At 41.7% G+C, this 15,349-nt stretch overlaps 1 protein-coding gene and 1 long non-coding RNA gene across 13 annotated transcripts in view; one reads left to right on the forward strand and one right to left on the reverse strand.

The window, feature by feature from the left end:
• The window catches only part of LOC131483476 (uncharacterized), a 167,263-nt gene that overhangs the window by 52,372 nt on the left and 99,542 nt on the right, over positions 1-15,349 (forward strand). For all 3 annotated transcript variants that reach the window (XR_009247714.1, XR_009247712.1, XR_009247708.1), the window contains exon 2: positions 14,698-14,817. This is a non-coding gene — a long non-coding RNA (uncharacterized LOC131483476). The remainder of the gene's footprint in view (positions 1-14,697; positions 14,818-15,349) is intronic.
• Positions 1-15,349, reverse strand: part of MBNL2 (muscleblind like splicing regulator 2) — a 158,610-nt gene that overhangs the window by 8,864 nt on the left and 134,397 nt on the right. The gene's annotated exons all lie outside the window — the stretch shown is intronic.

Below are 15,349 nucleotides of genomic sequence, written 5' to 3' on the forward strand. Positions count from 1 at the left end.
AAACCATTCCCCTACTCCCTGTTATATATCGATAAGGGAAAAATATTCCAGGCTGGGGAAGAATCACTCACAAAGACGGAAACAAGGCGGATAAAAAAAAGAGCCACTTGAAGAAAACTTCTAGACTTGGTTGATTCCTTAGACAATCTGTTTCATGGTTACAAGGCCCTGTTTCCTTGGAAGGTAATTTTTAAAAGGATGTTTCGCTATCTTTTTAAACAGAACTTATTATTAATTAAAAAATTGAAAACCGAATGGCATTTCCTGCAACTATGGCCAAGCTAGGGAAGTTTGCTTGTTGCTCACCAGGCTAATATTTTTTGTCTTTATTTACAGGGTTTTTTTTTTTCTTTCTATTCTGTCATGCATGTTTCTCTTCACTACTATCTACTGGCATCCCTCCCTCCTTCAGTCTGTCTACTGTTTAATATTCTCTCCGTCTTTTCTCTAGTACTTCTCATGTCAGTCACGACTGTCTGAAATTCCCTAATTTTGTCTGAGAGGCCAAACTTGTGAAGTATTTTGGTTGAGGCGAAATGTACAAAGGCAGAGGCCCATGGGTCCATTTTTGGCTGCAAATTCATTCTGTACTTAATCACAGAATGGATTACTAAAGTCAAAAGCAAATGTCTTTGGTCTCAGTGACCATAACCTTATCAGAGCAGTTCTAATGATACGGGTTAATAAATGAACATTTGTAAGCACTCTGGCCTACTTCAAGACTATGTGTAAACTTGAACCACACAGACAAGTCAAAGATAATTAGTGGTATATGAAAACACACTTTGGAAAATAGTCCCAGTCATCATTTGGGGGAATACTGTTCTGAGAAAAGGCAACATCTTGTGCCACATTTGACTTGATTTCAAAATGGGCTTGCATGTATGTAGGAAGGCTAGGCACACGTGCAGGTTGTGGAAGAAAGTTCTCAAATATGGCAATGAGTTTCACACTCAAAAAGAGCAACCCAAGGCAGCCGGAATGCCCACAGTATTTAGCAGACCGTAAAGAGTAGTTTAGTCAGATGATTGTTTTGTCCTCTGTTCTTCACAGAAAGTTTACATCCAAAGTTCTAATGCCTTTGTTTTCAATGACATATCATTTTGCTGAGGACTCATTTCTAAAATTTTCTATCCTATAATATTTGAACAGAAAGATTCTTCAGATATACTTTCTAATACATAAAAATTGATCATTTAAAAATATTAATAATTGAGGTTTTGCATGAAAGTCAATAACCCTGGTCTCACTGAAGATTACTGACCAGGGTCCACACTGACAATTTGTATTATCTGGATTTATCTGGATAAAATACATACATGGAAGTTCTTGATTTGAGTAAGACTGCACTTCTCACATGATTCCATGTCACATGTGGAAAAATCTAGATTCTTGTAAGTATGGGGTGAGGCTCTGCTCATGATCCCCTTATCTATCCCACACCTAGCCTCAACCAATCCAAGTCCCTTGAGGGGATGCTGAGGATCATTTCTGTTGGTTTTACAGTGAGACAGGAATCTAGCCCTCGTGTCGCCTAAAAATCCATAGATCATCCAAGGATGACTCTTTCTCCTGTAGGATATAAATGAGAAAGAAGGAAAAGGCCTATGAGAGACTTTTTCGTTCCTCATGCTTCCCTGTAATACTACAGAAGTGTTCAGGGGTGTCGGGTGCTCGTTCTGAAACAGAGGAGCCATAACACCATGTTTGCTCTGCAAGTGCCAGAAGAAGTCAAGACAAAACGAAAATGAAACCAGACCCTAGACTGGAGGGGCCACACGACAGCCAGGAAAAAAAAGAAGTGGGTGGATCAGGCCATGGCAACCAAGGAAAATGGGAAGGAGGGTGGATGCATGCATCTGGTGGTCAGGTAGGGACAAGTCCCAGGTTTTCTCTTCCTATTCATGCCTGACACTTCTGTCTTCCACACCGTGCATTGCATCCCTACCCCACCGACCTTCCCCAGCAAACATCCTAGCCAAGGAATTCACCGTGGGTGATGGTTCCTCTACTCCCAGCGGATAGAGAAAGCGAAGGACTTTTCTATCACACAGCTGTCTGGGGCTTTGAGTTAGGCATATGCTCTTGGCATCTCTCTTGAGTCTCAAAGATACAGAAACGTCCATGCACATGGTATTTGGCCTGTCCCATGCTGTTAGTACAGTATTATCCTTGAGCAATGTCATGAGCTAAGTAAATTATGATAGGTCAACCTGGAGACCTTACCATCAAGTTCCTCACTGTCTCTATGGAAACATTATTTGAGTCTCAAACCAAGTGACAAAGGGAATTTTGAACAAACACTTTTAAAATTAAGGACTTTCTATATACGAAAGAAGGCTAAATTCCTCTACTATATCAGACACAGTATACAAGATTTGTACCACACTATTTGAGAAAATATTCTGGGGTGCCTGGGTGGCTCAGTTGGTTAAGCTTCCAACTCTTGATTTTGGCTCATCTCATGATCTCACAGTTCGTGGGTTTGAGCCCCACGTCGGGCTCTGCCCTGACAGTGCAGAGCCTGCTTGGGATTCTCTCTCTCTCTCCCTCTCTCTCTCTGCCCCTCCCCCACTTGCACATGTGCGTGCTCTCTCTCTCTCAAAATAAATGAACTTAAAAAATATTCTAAAACATTATAGGGAAAAATTAGAAAATATTTTTCTAAATATGATATTTCATATTTAGAATATTTTCAGTGAGATGTATAGCAAGTGAGGCTACCAGGGATGAAATAGGCTGCCCACCTCAGAGGCTATTTCACAGAAGGTGACCCCTGGACATGAAGGTGGAATCCAAGAAAACTTTGTTTATGCAGCAATGGAAAAGAGATTTCCAGAGCAGTCATTTATACCTGCTCTTTTCAATATGGGGTTTTGCTTCCAGTAATAAATTGAAGATTTGGGCCAAGAAAAAATCACAGAAACAAGATCCTGTTGGATTCAACATAAAGTCCTCAATCCTGCTCAATACCCTGCTTTTATATCCACCTCCATTATGTTGGACTTAGAATCCTGAGCACATTTTGGCTGTGGTGTTCATTTTAACAGTGGAGCAGAATGTATAATCCAGCCTGCTAAGAACTGGCTTTTAGGACACTTAAAGGCGGAAAAGTAACCAAATGCTAAGATTCGGTAAAAGGAATGGTAAGATTAATGTTGCATGCAAGCCATGAAATGTGTCTCGTACTCATCTTGCACATTTCTGGAATTGGTGGGATGACCCTGCCATCTAACAAAATTTCCAGCAAAATTAGTATTTTTTTTTCCTATTTTAGTTCTTTGCCTGTGTGTCTGCATATGTGAGTCAGAGAGAGAGAGAGAGAAGGTGGTGAACAAAACTACTTAATTGTGTGTAAAATCATGGCGCAAAGAAAAAATCAGGGTCCTGGACTGGAATTTCAGGAGGCTTATCTGTGCCATCAGCAAGCTTCGTGACCTTCTGAGCCTGGCTTTCTCACTCTGCTTGCACAATGTTGGTACCTCTGCAGGCTGGTGGGTAGCTAAACCAGGTTACCATCTGTCTTCCCTAATAACTCCCAGGGGGAGTCAAAATACCAAAAATGGAGACCGAAAAAAGAAAATATATAAAGAAAGCTCCTCTATATTCTCTTTTCTTTCTTTATGGCTGTCCTCTGTCAAAACTCAGTGGCTAGGACCATTCTTTGAGCATTTCTACTTTTTGAGATGATCCTTATTATATGAGAAGTGCTTGGACTGTCACTGTTTGCATGTGGGTTTACTGCCTGGCACCCTCATTAGGTAAGATTCATGAGAACCGGGACTGTTTTGTTCAATACTGTATTCCCAGGAGTGCCTGGATGGCTCTGTCGGTTAAGCGGCTGACTCTTGATTTTGGCTCGGGGCCTGGTCTCATGGTTCGTGAGTCTGAGCCCCACATCGGGCTCTGCACTGACAGTGTGGAGCCTGCTTGGATTCTCTCTCTGCTCCTCCCTGCCTCTCTCTCTTTCAAAATAAATAAATGAACTTTGAAAATTTTTTGTAAATGCTGTATTCCCAGAAATGTCAATTTTACATGAAACATACTAGGTTCTTAGTAAATGTCTGTTGAGAAAAGGTATGAAGGTGCATTGCCACTGAGTGAACACTGGGCTGTTGTTACGGCCTCACATCTCAGCACAGACCCCGCTTCCAGCGAGGATGGCTCACTGAGGACAAATCTGCTTGTGTACGCAGCTGCCTGCTTTACAAAAACAGAACTCTTAAAAGACAACACAGCCACAAAAAATAATTTGTCATGTAAAAATAACTTTATGCGATGGACCTAATAAAAGTACAATCACATGTCTTCTTTCCAATTCTAATCTCTGCTTTGTTGGAGAAATGTCTGTTCAGATCCTTTTTCCAATTCAGAAAATTGTGGCAAATAGGCATAGCTTAAAATTTGCCATGTTGACCATTTTTAGATGTACAGTTCAATGGTGTAGGTACACTCACTGCTGAGTAACCATCAGCACCATCCATCTTCGGGCCTCTTCATCATTCCAAAATGGAACTCTATGCCCATTAAAAAATAACTCCTTACACCCACTTTCCCCCCAATACTTATTTCCTTCTTCCTTTTTCCTTCTCTTCTCCCCATTTTTGGCTTTAAAATGGGATCCCTGGCTCTCTGTTTCATACCTGAATTGTCATCAGCTTCCTAGGCTCACTTTCTAATTCAGCTCCCTGGCTTGCTTACAACCAGACAGCCTCCTAGTGGCTCCTTTGAGTTGCCTCCTCCAAGCCACCCCAAACGTTTATTCCCAAGTAGTGATGTTCAGTTCACCTGAGACAGGTGCGAAGGTAAGGTTCTATGGAGACTGGGAAGAAAAACAGTGTCTCTCCTTTTAAATTATCATTGTTTAGGAGTGCCCGGGGGTTAAGCGTCCAACTCTTGATTTTGGCTCAGGTCATGATCTCACGGGTTTGTGGGTTTCAGCTCCACGTTGGGCTCTGTGCTGATGGTGCCGAGCCTGCTTGGGATTCTCAACCCTGTCCCTCTCTCTCTCTCTGCCCCTCCCCTGCTTGTGCTCTTTCTCTTGCTCTCAAAATAAATAAACTTTAAAAAATCTTAAAATTATCATTGTTTGAAAAATTAAAAAAATGAAAAGCCCTGGATGAGAGGACTCCTCTTGGTAGACTCTTTCCAGCCAGAAGTTATTTGCCAGTTTACCATCCTGGGAAGGGTGAAATGGTGACCTTGTCCATCTGCTTTCTAGCTGTTGTTTTCTGGACTAAAATTTGAATTTCCTTATGGTTTCATCAACCAACAGTATTTTCAGACTATTTCTGATACTGAACTTGGATTTCAAGAGGTTTGTTTCTATTAGAACTTCCTTCTTAAATGGTTACAACTTTAAAAACTAATAGTTAAACTCAATAGTTAGACGTTTTAAAGGAAACCATATAAAGAGATTCATCCCAGTCCTACAGTGACCATAAACTCCAATCTCATTCTATGGTGGAGACCCAAGAGAACAGGATTTGGAGGCAGGTAAACCTGAATTCTAAAACTGTCCAGTCACTTCCTACCTGCTTGAATCTTAAACAATTTATTCTTTGTTTGCTCTCCTCTGGAAAATGGATAAAACACTTCACAGAGTTCTGTTGAATAGTAAATGAAACAATGTATAGTAAGTATCTGGTTTTGTTAAGTGTTGGTTCCCTTTTCTTAAAAGGGAAGGGAATAAATAAAATTTCGTTTCAGTTCTATTTAAAATGGACATTCAAATAATAATATTGTGCATTTAAGTATTATATGATCTGTATTGCACTCCATCTATGTTGTTAATAAATCTGATTTTGATGATATTAACATACTAAAAATGTCAAATATAGTTACTCTCCTTTCTATATTTGTGTATCCTGACCTGTCACTGACAACTAAAGAAATATAAGCTGGATTTCTCTGTTTATTCATGAAAGTCTTGACTGTCACTCATATTGATCATTTTTCAAACTAAAATCTTTGATTATAAAAGCATCAAGAGTCATCAGTGTATGATGATCAGCGTCCACTGTAGTAGAAAGTTAATATCCAATGACAGGCAGGATTCTTTTGAGTTAGATCCTGAAGCCTGTTCTAGGCCCATTGGATGTGTTATATGGGCAAGTGATTCAACACTTATCATTCTTAGTGTTCCTCATTTCTACAGTGTGGATCAAACATTGTACCTAACTCATGAGTTGTGTGGATTAGATCATGTATTTAATGAGTGCCTAGTGGTAGGAAGCATGTGCGACCACTGTTATTTGGTAATATTTCACCTAAGTTAGCTTCCTAGGCCAGGCCACAAAACATGAATACTTTGACAAGGTATAGACAGCATTTACTAATAATTTGTGTATCGCTCTGCTTAGAGCAAACCACGATTTATGGACACTTCTGCACACCAGTCTCGTCGAACACACATCCGTGCTTCTGTCTTCAAACCTTCACCTGTCCTGTCCTGGGGTCCCCTATATACCTGTCTTGTCCTAAGCTCCACATACACCTGTCTTTTCCTGGGCCTCACATACACCGCAGACAGGGGACTTATGACCTTATGTTAAAAAAAAAAAAAAAAGCAACACTTAAACACCTTTTTTTTTTCCAAGGCAAAGGAGTACAATGGGGTTTTCTTCTCATTCTTGACATATTCCTTAGCTTTCCCTTTTTAAACTTCTCTCCTTGTTCAAGGCCATCCTTCACATTGCAAGGGCCAGAGAAGAGCAAAGAAAAGGTGAACAATAGGAATAGATTCAAGTAATTCCTTTTCTCCCGAATTCTCATAACTAAGGTGGTTCTCTGGCCCTTTGAAACATTTCAGTGTAACAATGACAAATATTGAAAGAATGACTCATGCAAGAGCTATGAAATTATTATTGGAAAATATATTTGGAGGAGAAGAAGGAATCAAGTTTAACATCCCTGGGTATCTTTTTGATTCCTCAAAAACTTTTCTAAGTTCTAAGAAGGAAGCAAAGCTATTGATTGTTCAAAAACAAATGTGTAGCTCACATATTCTTGCTGCGTTGTGGTTTGACAGTGGGGTAAGTGCAGTGTTAGGAGGCAAGTTTCGAACCCTCATGTAACCTTGAGCAAGTCACTTAACCATTCTAGGTCTTTCTCACTGTGCAATGGAAGGTTAGGGGCTTGGAAAAGTTCTGAATCTGGTTTTGCCACTTGACCGATGATCTCGGACAAGCCTCTCGGCTTCTTGAAACTAGTTTCCTCATTTGCATAATGGGGATAAGACTAGTCCCTTACAGGGCCATTTTGGGTTTTAATAATTCATATAAAAGTCTTATTAGCACAACGTCTGGCTCTTGGAAAGTCCTCCATAAAGGAGAGCTGTTGAGTTGTCTGTGTGTTTTCTCTGCGCTCTCTACTTTTGTGGCCACGGGAATGATCAGTTAAAGCACGTTCTCAGGAAGGCAGTGTGGTGAAAGAGAAAAAGCAGTACTCTCAGAAGGACACAGATAATTGGGTTCCAGCCCTGGCTCTGTCAATATCTGTGTGACTTGGATAAGTTGTCCTGCTCACCTGGGCTCCTGTTCCAATTTGTAACTTGCATTTTAGTTTCCTTTTTTATATTACTGTGGGAGTATGGCAGGACTGCAGTAAATTTCTCTTACGGTGTACTGTCTTTCATGACTGTGAAGAGTTGATGCAGGTCTGCAGTCAGACCTGCAATGCCTGATGTAACCATGACTATGGAAAAATGGGTGACATTTACAACGACCAGCTTAATGATGCTGCTTCCAGACTGTGGTGAACAGTGAAGAGTGTCTGTATTTGATGACAGGAAGCTCATCGACATAAGCTCTGAGGACCTTTGAAAACGCCAGAGCGAAGGCAATGATAGAAAGAATAATATGATTTGATCACTGAAAGTGAAACAGACCAAAAGCTCCAGCAGATTAGATTCTAAATGCTACACTTTTTCATGAACCAACGTCAGAGAATAGTGGTCAACAAACTGGTCCTTCAGAGTACAAATACAAGTGAAGATGTGTCAACAAGAACTGTTCTTCTTATGTGAGGCATTGGAGAGATGTCTTAGAGAAGGCTGGTGTGGCAGGGAGGAGGAAGTTGGTGAAATCCAGATACTATAGAAGCGGGAGAAGACCCTTGGGAGGCCAAAGGATCAAAACGCGCCTTTGAACTTTCCTGATTCTTAATTATCTATCCCTCCCCATATTTCCTCTTTTCTCTCCATCCCAAGTTCATCTTTTCATTGATGAGGTAGCTTCCTCCTTAGTGAACCTGCCCTCAGCCTGTCCCAGCTAGTTCCCACCCACTCACTTGTGGTAGATTAGCGTTTCCTAGTCTCTGATTTAACTCATCACTGCCCTGCTCCCATCCTGTCCTCCTAAGCCCTCAGTAACTAATCCCTTCTCACCTCCACAACTGAACTTTCCGGCCCTGCCCAAACGCACCCTCTCCTCTTTCTCCCACTCACTATGGCCTAGAGCTCTTTGTTTTGCCCATGTGAGCCAGGGTCCACCCGCCTCCTTTAGATCTGATAAAGTAATAGCTGTTCCATCTGCCTCTGTTGTGGGATAAAGTCCAGGACTGATTCTAAAACTCTTGTGTGAACCACATAGGCTACTGAGAAAGAATGCGGGGCAAGGGGGAGGCATAGACTTCAGGGTCAGATGGACTTGGGGTCAAATGCAGGCTCTACTACTGATGGCACATGTGGCCAATCTAAGCCTTGATTTCACCACATGTAATAGAAGAATAGGGCCCATCTGACAGGGTTAAATATGAGGACACACGTAAAGCAGAATGGTGGTACGTTCATATGGGTTGTCCCCTTTCCCCCTCACCCCATGCCCATCTCCGCCCCTTATGCTTCACAGTGGTCTTTATCTGTCAAATTCCTACATACCCCTCCAGATCTACTCCCCAGCCCTTTTAGGGATAAGGCCCTGCCACGGAGCTTACCGCCCACATAGTAACGTTTGAGTATCCGACTATTTCGTTTGCTGGCATTCTCCCATTGCTCCGTGTTTCTCTGACTAGGCAGTAAACTCCCGGTATCTAGCCCCTGTCCACAGTGGCAGCCTCCAGAATGATCGGCAGACTCAGCCAGGTCTGACCTTGGAGTCGTCACCCCCAGCGATGTGGCCCAGAGGGAATGCTAGCAGGGGCTGAGAGGCCAGACCAACTGGCAACTGTCTGTGACACGTGGTGGCGTCAGATCCAGTAAGTGAAGGAACAGTCGGGTCAGCTGGCTGTCCCTCCCCCCTCATCAGGAAGCGGTGGGGATGTCTCCTCTCCATCTGCCCACACAGAAAGGCTGCCAACACCCCAAACATGCTGGTAAGAAGTGCAGAAAGGCGGGCGGCAGCGGTAGAACTTGGGGAGCTAAATGACTATAAATCAAAATTGTACTCTGTTCCTAACAACTTTTATTAAGAATGAGACCCCATTCATCTTTCAGCCCTTGAAAATGGATTTGAATTCCTGCGTGGTAGCTAGTCTCTTTCCGTGCAGGTCTACAGCTGAAATAAACACACATACAGGATGAACAGTATATTCACTCTGCTCAAAAGCGGAAACCTCAAATTAGGAAAGTTGAGCATGATTTTATTACCATCAACAGAAGCCAAAATACTACTGGGAAAAGAACTTCTCAATCTAAAAAGATTCCCCCCAAATTCCATCAAAATGCAAAAGAGGATGGGATTTGAGTCATAATAAGTAGGACAATCCACCAGGCAGTAAAGTCCCACATAAGGACCCTTGACATTTTCTCTTCAGCTGCACAAAATTGGAGCTGATATGTCTTTAGGTGCTCCATAGAAAAGAATTCTACCCAAGTTTCTCACCATAAGGTGTAAATTATTCATGAAAAATGAAAATGCACTAGATTACGACACTTACATAACTTAGCCTTTCCTTTGAGAATCTGCAGACACATTTATGAACTGAACCTCAGGGTCGTTTGGCCTGCAAAGCAGCTGCCTCTGAGGCAGAAAGCTAAAAGATCTATTGTCTTCTTATTTTCTGATTTCTTGAAGAGCAAAAACAATCTGCTTCTGTACGGCTCTCCTAGATCCAAGACCCACCCCTCCCCCAAAAGTGTTCTGACCCGGATGGTTCCCTCTGGATCCTGATGCCTGAGCTGCACTGCGCCATGGAATTTACACTTAAATTGCCAAGCAGCTTTAGCCAATAGCATTAACTGAATGCAAGTCCTGCAGTTTCAAAAACATTTAGCTTTTTTTTTTTTTTTTACTTAGAGCTATAGCAGGCTCCAATCTCAACCCCCCCCCCCCCCCCGCGTACTCACTGCTGCCTCTTTCCACAAAATATTTAATATGGCAGTTCTGCCTCATTTGAAGCAACCCGATCCATTACTGAAACGGAACCCCCTTCTATTGTTAGGACATGAGCAAAACGTGCAAGGTGGCTAAGAAGCTTTAGCGGTGGGAAGTCAAATCCTGAGATGGATGTTCTCCACCTGAGTACTATTCACAAGGGCTTGATTTTGACACTTGCCCTCTGGGCCTCTCTGGAACACAACATAGTTGGGTCCCAGCTGCTTTCTACAGTCTGTTCCCAGGAATGAGCAAATGGTGAGAAAGGAATTCGAGCATCCGTACTTGGAGGCCAGTTACCATCGTGTGTTTTGGCAGAGGTGTCTCCCAGGAACCCACTTCCCCCACACCAATGCTTTACAGAACCAAGATTTTTCTTGTGGGGGGGGAAAAAAAACAGGCTCCAAATGGGTCAAATGGTGAATAGTGGGGAGTGTTTAATGCCTCCTACGTTTATCTGAATATAGTCCTGGCAGATGGCTTTGCATAATAGATGTTTTATAAAACTCTTTGAGATGAGAGTTTAAGTAAAACATGACCTTACCTTTCTAGATTTCTTCATTAGTACAGGCTAACTTACATATCCAAAAATCTTTATACAAATAGCTTCGAGGTTGTGTTCACATTTATTTGTGAGAAGTAAAATCTGATGCTTTTAATCTTTATTCTTCCCTCCCAAGTAATTTGTAGCAGGCCAGATAAAGCATACTATTATGAATCTGGTTGCGTGTAATTTTTTTTTGGTACGATATTATTGAAGTTGATTATCAGATACAGTAAATTTATAACTGACATGTATAGAAAATGGGATTTTTCTGACTTAGATATGTTCTCATAAATAGAGAATTATATGTGTATATTACTAATTTTCAATAAACTCTTCCTAAGGTCAACTTTTTGTTAAATGGATTTAATCTTTGGAGAGTGTTTAGAAGATGTGACAAGACTTTGAGGTCATAATTTTAAACCTGAATCATCACTTTTTGTAGATATGATTGAGAGATTTTTAACATATTGCCAGAAATATAATTTGTTTTCCCTAGCTTTAAAGGTACTGGTTGTGGGGTGGGCACCTGGGTGGCTCAGTCATGATCTCACTCTTGATTTTGGCTCAGGTCATGATCTCACAGTTCAGTGGGTTTGAGCCCTGCATCGGGCTCTGTGCTGAAAGTGCAGACCCTGCTTGGGATTCTCTCTCTCCCTCTCTCTGCCCTTTCCCCCTCCCTCTCTGAAAATAAGTAAATAAACTTAAAAAAAAAGTTACTGGTGGGGTGCTCTATAAAAAGCTTCCTAATATCCAAGTTCAAGAACTTTTTCTTCCTAGCACAGGCTCATTTCCCAGAATGAATTAGATGGATAATCGCCCTCACTGCCCACGTAGCTCTCACTGTGGAAACATGGGCGGTGTGTATTCACTCCAAATCTGGAGGGGCTCCTTCTTTCGAGCAAAGGCTTGGGAGGTCTTTGAGCTTCTGTGGCTCTGAAGTCTCATTTAGAAAGAAGTGGAAAGGCACATGTTAGGAGTAAGCACGCTGGAGACATGGGACCAGTGAGTCCACTCAACTGCTGTCCCTGAAGGGACTGAATTCAGGTCCTACGGGAGCGACTTCCTGTGGCTAATCTTCCACCTCAGCCCAAATTTCTTTTTGTGCCATAGGATCTTAATATTTGGATGCGTTTGCCATGGGATGAGTTTTTATGTTTCTCTTTGGTTAAAAGTAACTCTCCCCATGTAAGTGGCAAAGGCAAGACAAAGTATGCCACTTGCCAGTGGCCACCGTCTCAGTTAAAACCTTTCAATGGTCTCCATAGACTCTCCAGCCTCAAATCTATCTGTTCACTCTCCCCAGACTTCTGTTCTGTCAACTATCCTGTTTAAAGACCTCTGTTGGCCAAATCAGGCAAAACCCTTTGCCTTGGTCCTGTACGGTCAGAATCAAACCCAACTGCAGTCACCACCACCCCTCCCACCGGACACTAAGGCTCTGACCAATCACATTGCCTCCTCCCCGGAAACTGAGGCTCTGGCCAATCAGATTGTTAGCTCTTGGCCTCACCTTTTACACGCCCCTGCCTGCCTGTGCGCGTGTGCGCTTGCCATTCCTTCTCTCCAGCGATGCTCCGAGGAGCGTGCAGGTAGAGTCCTTTCAGAACTCAGAGGCTACAAAAAGCACTTCTAGCTGCCGGGATGAAGGGAAAGACTCTCAGTATAAACTGTATTTTAACTGGGTCTTCAAGGATGTTATTAGGTAAACTGAATGAACTCTGTATATAAATGAAGAAACTAAAACTTGAAGTGTATTTGTTCGGAAACTATTTTCTCCCCTCTTGAAACAGAATGTAGGTTTGAAATAAAACATAACAAAGCAATGACAGCATAGAGTCCTATAATAATTCAAGTTATAAGAATTTCAATCTGTACTCTTGTTAAATGAAATTTCTTGCAATATGAAAAAAACTAGGCAATCCATATACTAAGCTGTATACCTCTATGTCTTTTAATGTGTACTCTGAGATCAAATATTTCCCAATATAGGCATCTATAGATTGATACATTCTATCTGTTGGGCTGAAACAGACCGCTTTATATGGTATTTTCATTTTCATGTCTGACCTTCCTTGTTACCAGGCCATTTGTTAGTTGATGGGCAGAAGTAAGAGTCAAGTCTGGGCAAGGGTTTCACCCAAAAGAAGCCCGTGAGCCTGCTTCACTAGGACTAAGGACGAATCCTTTTTGACTTTTTATCTTCTTACTTCTTATCTTACTTGTATAAATCCTGTATGTAATTTTCACTCGACTCACTGTTATAATATTATGCAGAATATTCATATGTGGTTATATATTGCAATAGTGTATATCAGCTATATGGTTTCCAAACACGACCTGGCAATTACATAACTAGCTCAAAGCTCAAGTTCAGGCCATCTCCCACCCCCCACCCCAACCCCCCTTAGGATTCACCATAGTTTGAGCTGCACGAGCAAGGCTTCTTCATTTCCTCCTGTAGCAACAGAGTGTGTTGCTATTGGGTCTCACTTGAAAGATAGTTTTATTTGGGGAGGGAACTGACTTTTGTGTATTTATAATTATGAGAAAGGTGGTGTAGCACGGTGGTTAAGAGCAAGGCTTCTAGAGTCAGATTGCTCGGGATTCAGTTCCAGCAAGACCCTTCATTCGCTGTTGAACTTTGGCTAAGGTAGTTAGTTAACCTCTGTTTCAGTCTTACCGTCTGTGAAACAGAAATGCCCAAAGCTGTGCTCATAAGACTGTGATTAAGGCTTACATGAGTATATCTATACATACGTTCCCTCTCTCATATAATATAAAATATATGGCATGATATATAATGTAACATATATGAGAGATAAACCATTTAGAATAGTATCTTGTGCAAAATAAGTAGTTGGTAAATAATAATCTTATTAGGTAATGATTATGTAATGTAATTTCTATAGTAAGGCCCAAAGACCTTAGCTGAAAGAGGAAATAGCTGCTAATAAATTTGTTCATTGCATCTTTGTTTATAAAGCTATGCCCAGAGTCAAACAACCAAAAGGATTATTTTATATTTCCCCCCAAATATTTGGATTTTGTCTTCACTGCATTTCAAACTACAAGTCTAAGTTCATTGAAAACTTTCATTGCTGGCCCCTTGATTCAGCCCTGAGAACATAATTTCGAGGTTTGTACCTGTTCATCTTGGCTCACCACGGGCTCACGTGTAAAGGAAGCCTGGACCAGAGGGTCTGTCGTGGGATGTTTTGGTCTATCTTCTTTCTTCTATGAATGACTTGTCTCTAATTACAAATGCCTGTGAGGTTTGAACTGTTTGAACTGCCGGTATAAATTGATCAAATGCACTGAAAGACTGTCAAAACCCTAGCGCATTTTTTGTTAAAGACAGATCACTCCATGAAGGAAAAAGAAGGCAAGATGCTTATTGTGCCCTGAACTCTGAAATCGTTAGCACTATTTGCCATTCCGCTAGTGTCTAGCTTCATACATCTGATACTTGGGGTCCAGCATAGCAGCGAAGGGACCACAGGTTTTCTGGATCTTAGGGCTGGAAGGGACTTTGGGGTGATCTAATGCTGGGCTCCCTCTCCCAAATGAGGAAACTGAGACTTACTATGTTTAAAGGACACATCATTCACATGGATGTGATTCCATTTGAGTTTAAAGGGTGAGATTAACAAGACAATGACTTGTCATTTAAAGGCCATCAGCATCCTCTGAATTCTGGATTCTGGGGCACTGGAAGACATTCCAAGTTCTTGTTTGGCTGCTTCGCTCTTTGAAACTTGTTGAAAATACGTAAAAAATATTCTATCTGAAAAATTTATATTTACGACTGTTTCTTTTTCTGTGGTTTTCTTGAGCAAGCTGACCTTCCTGAAGAGCTGCTAAAGGATTTCTCTTCTTCATCACTGAAGTGGAGCCCAGCAACTAGTATATCTGATAAACTGCAAGACACAGATTTAGGATTCTCGAAGCTACTGTCAGGTACTCCTTTAATAATATCTCTTTAAATGTAGCTGGAGTTAAACTTGTCAGTTCCCTTGCCAATCACAGTCTGGTGTAAAATGATATATCTTAGCCTTTGCATATCCCATGCTTCCTACCCCTGCCACCCTCCCACGTACAGAAACCCACACACGGGTGTGCAGTCTCTCAAAGTTTTTCCCAGGAAAGGGAGCCAAAAAAAAAAAAAAAAAATCACCAGGCTGGAAAAAATATTTATGATATGTGATTAAGTATTTACCATATGAATGGAATTTATGCCCGAACTCCACAGTGTTTCTTTATCTTGACTTCCTTTCCATTCTTAGGAAAGATCTCTCAGCATTAGAAGCACTTAGCTTGGGGTGCCCAAGTGGCTCAGTCGGTTGGTTAAGCGTCCGACTTCAGGTCATGATCTCACTGTTGGTGGGTTCAAGCCCTGCGTCTGGCTCTGTGCTGACAGTTGCGACGGAGCCTGGATCCTGCTTCGGATTCTGTGTCTCCCTCTGTCTCTGCCCCTCCCCAACTTGCTCTA

Source organism: Neofelis nebulosa, chromosome 1, assembly GCF_028018385.1.
Source record: "Neofelis nebulosa isolate mNeoNeb1 chromosome 1, mNeoNeb1.pri, whole genome shotgun sequence".
NCBI classification, from domain to species: Eukaryota; Metazoa; Chordata; class Mammalia; order Carnivora; family Felidae; genus Neofelis; species Neofelis nebulosa.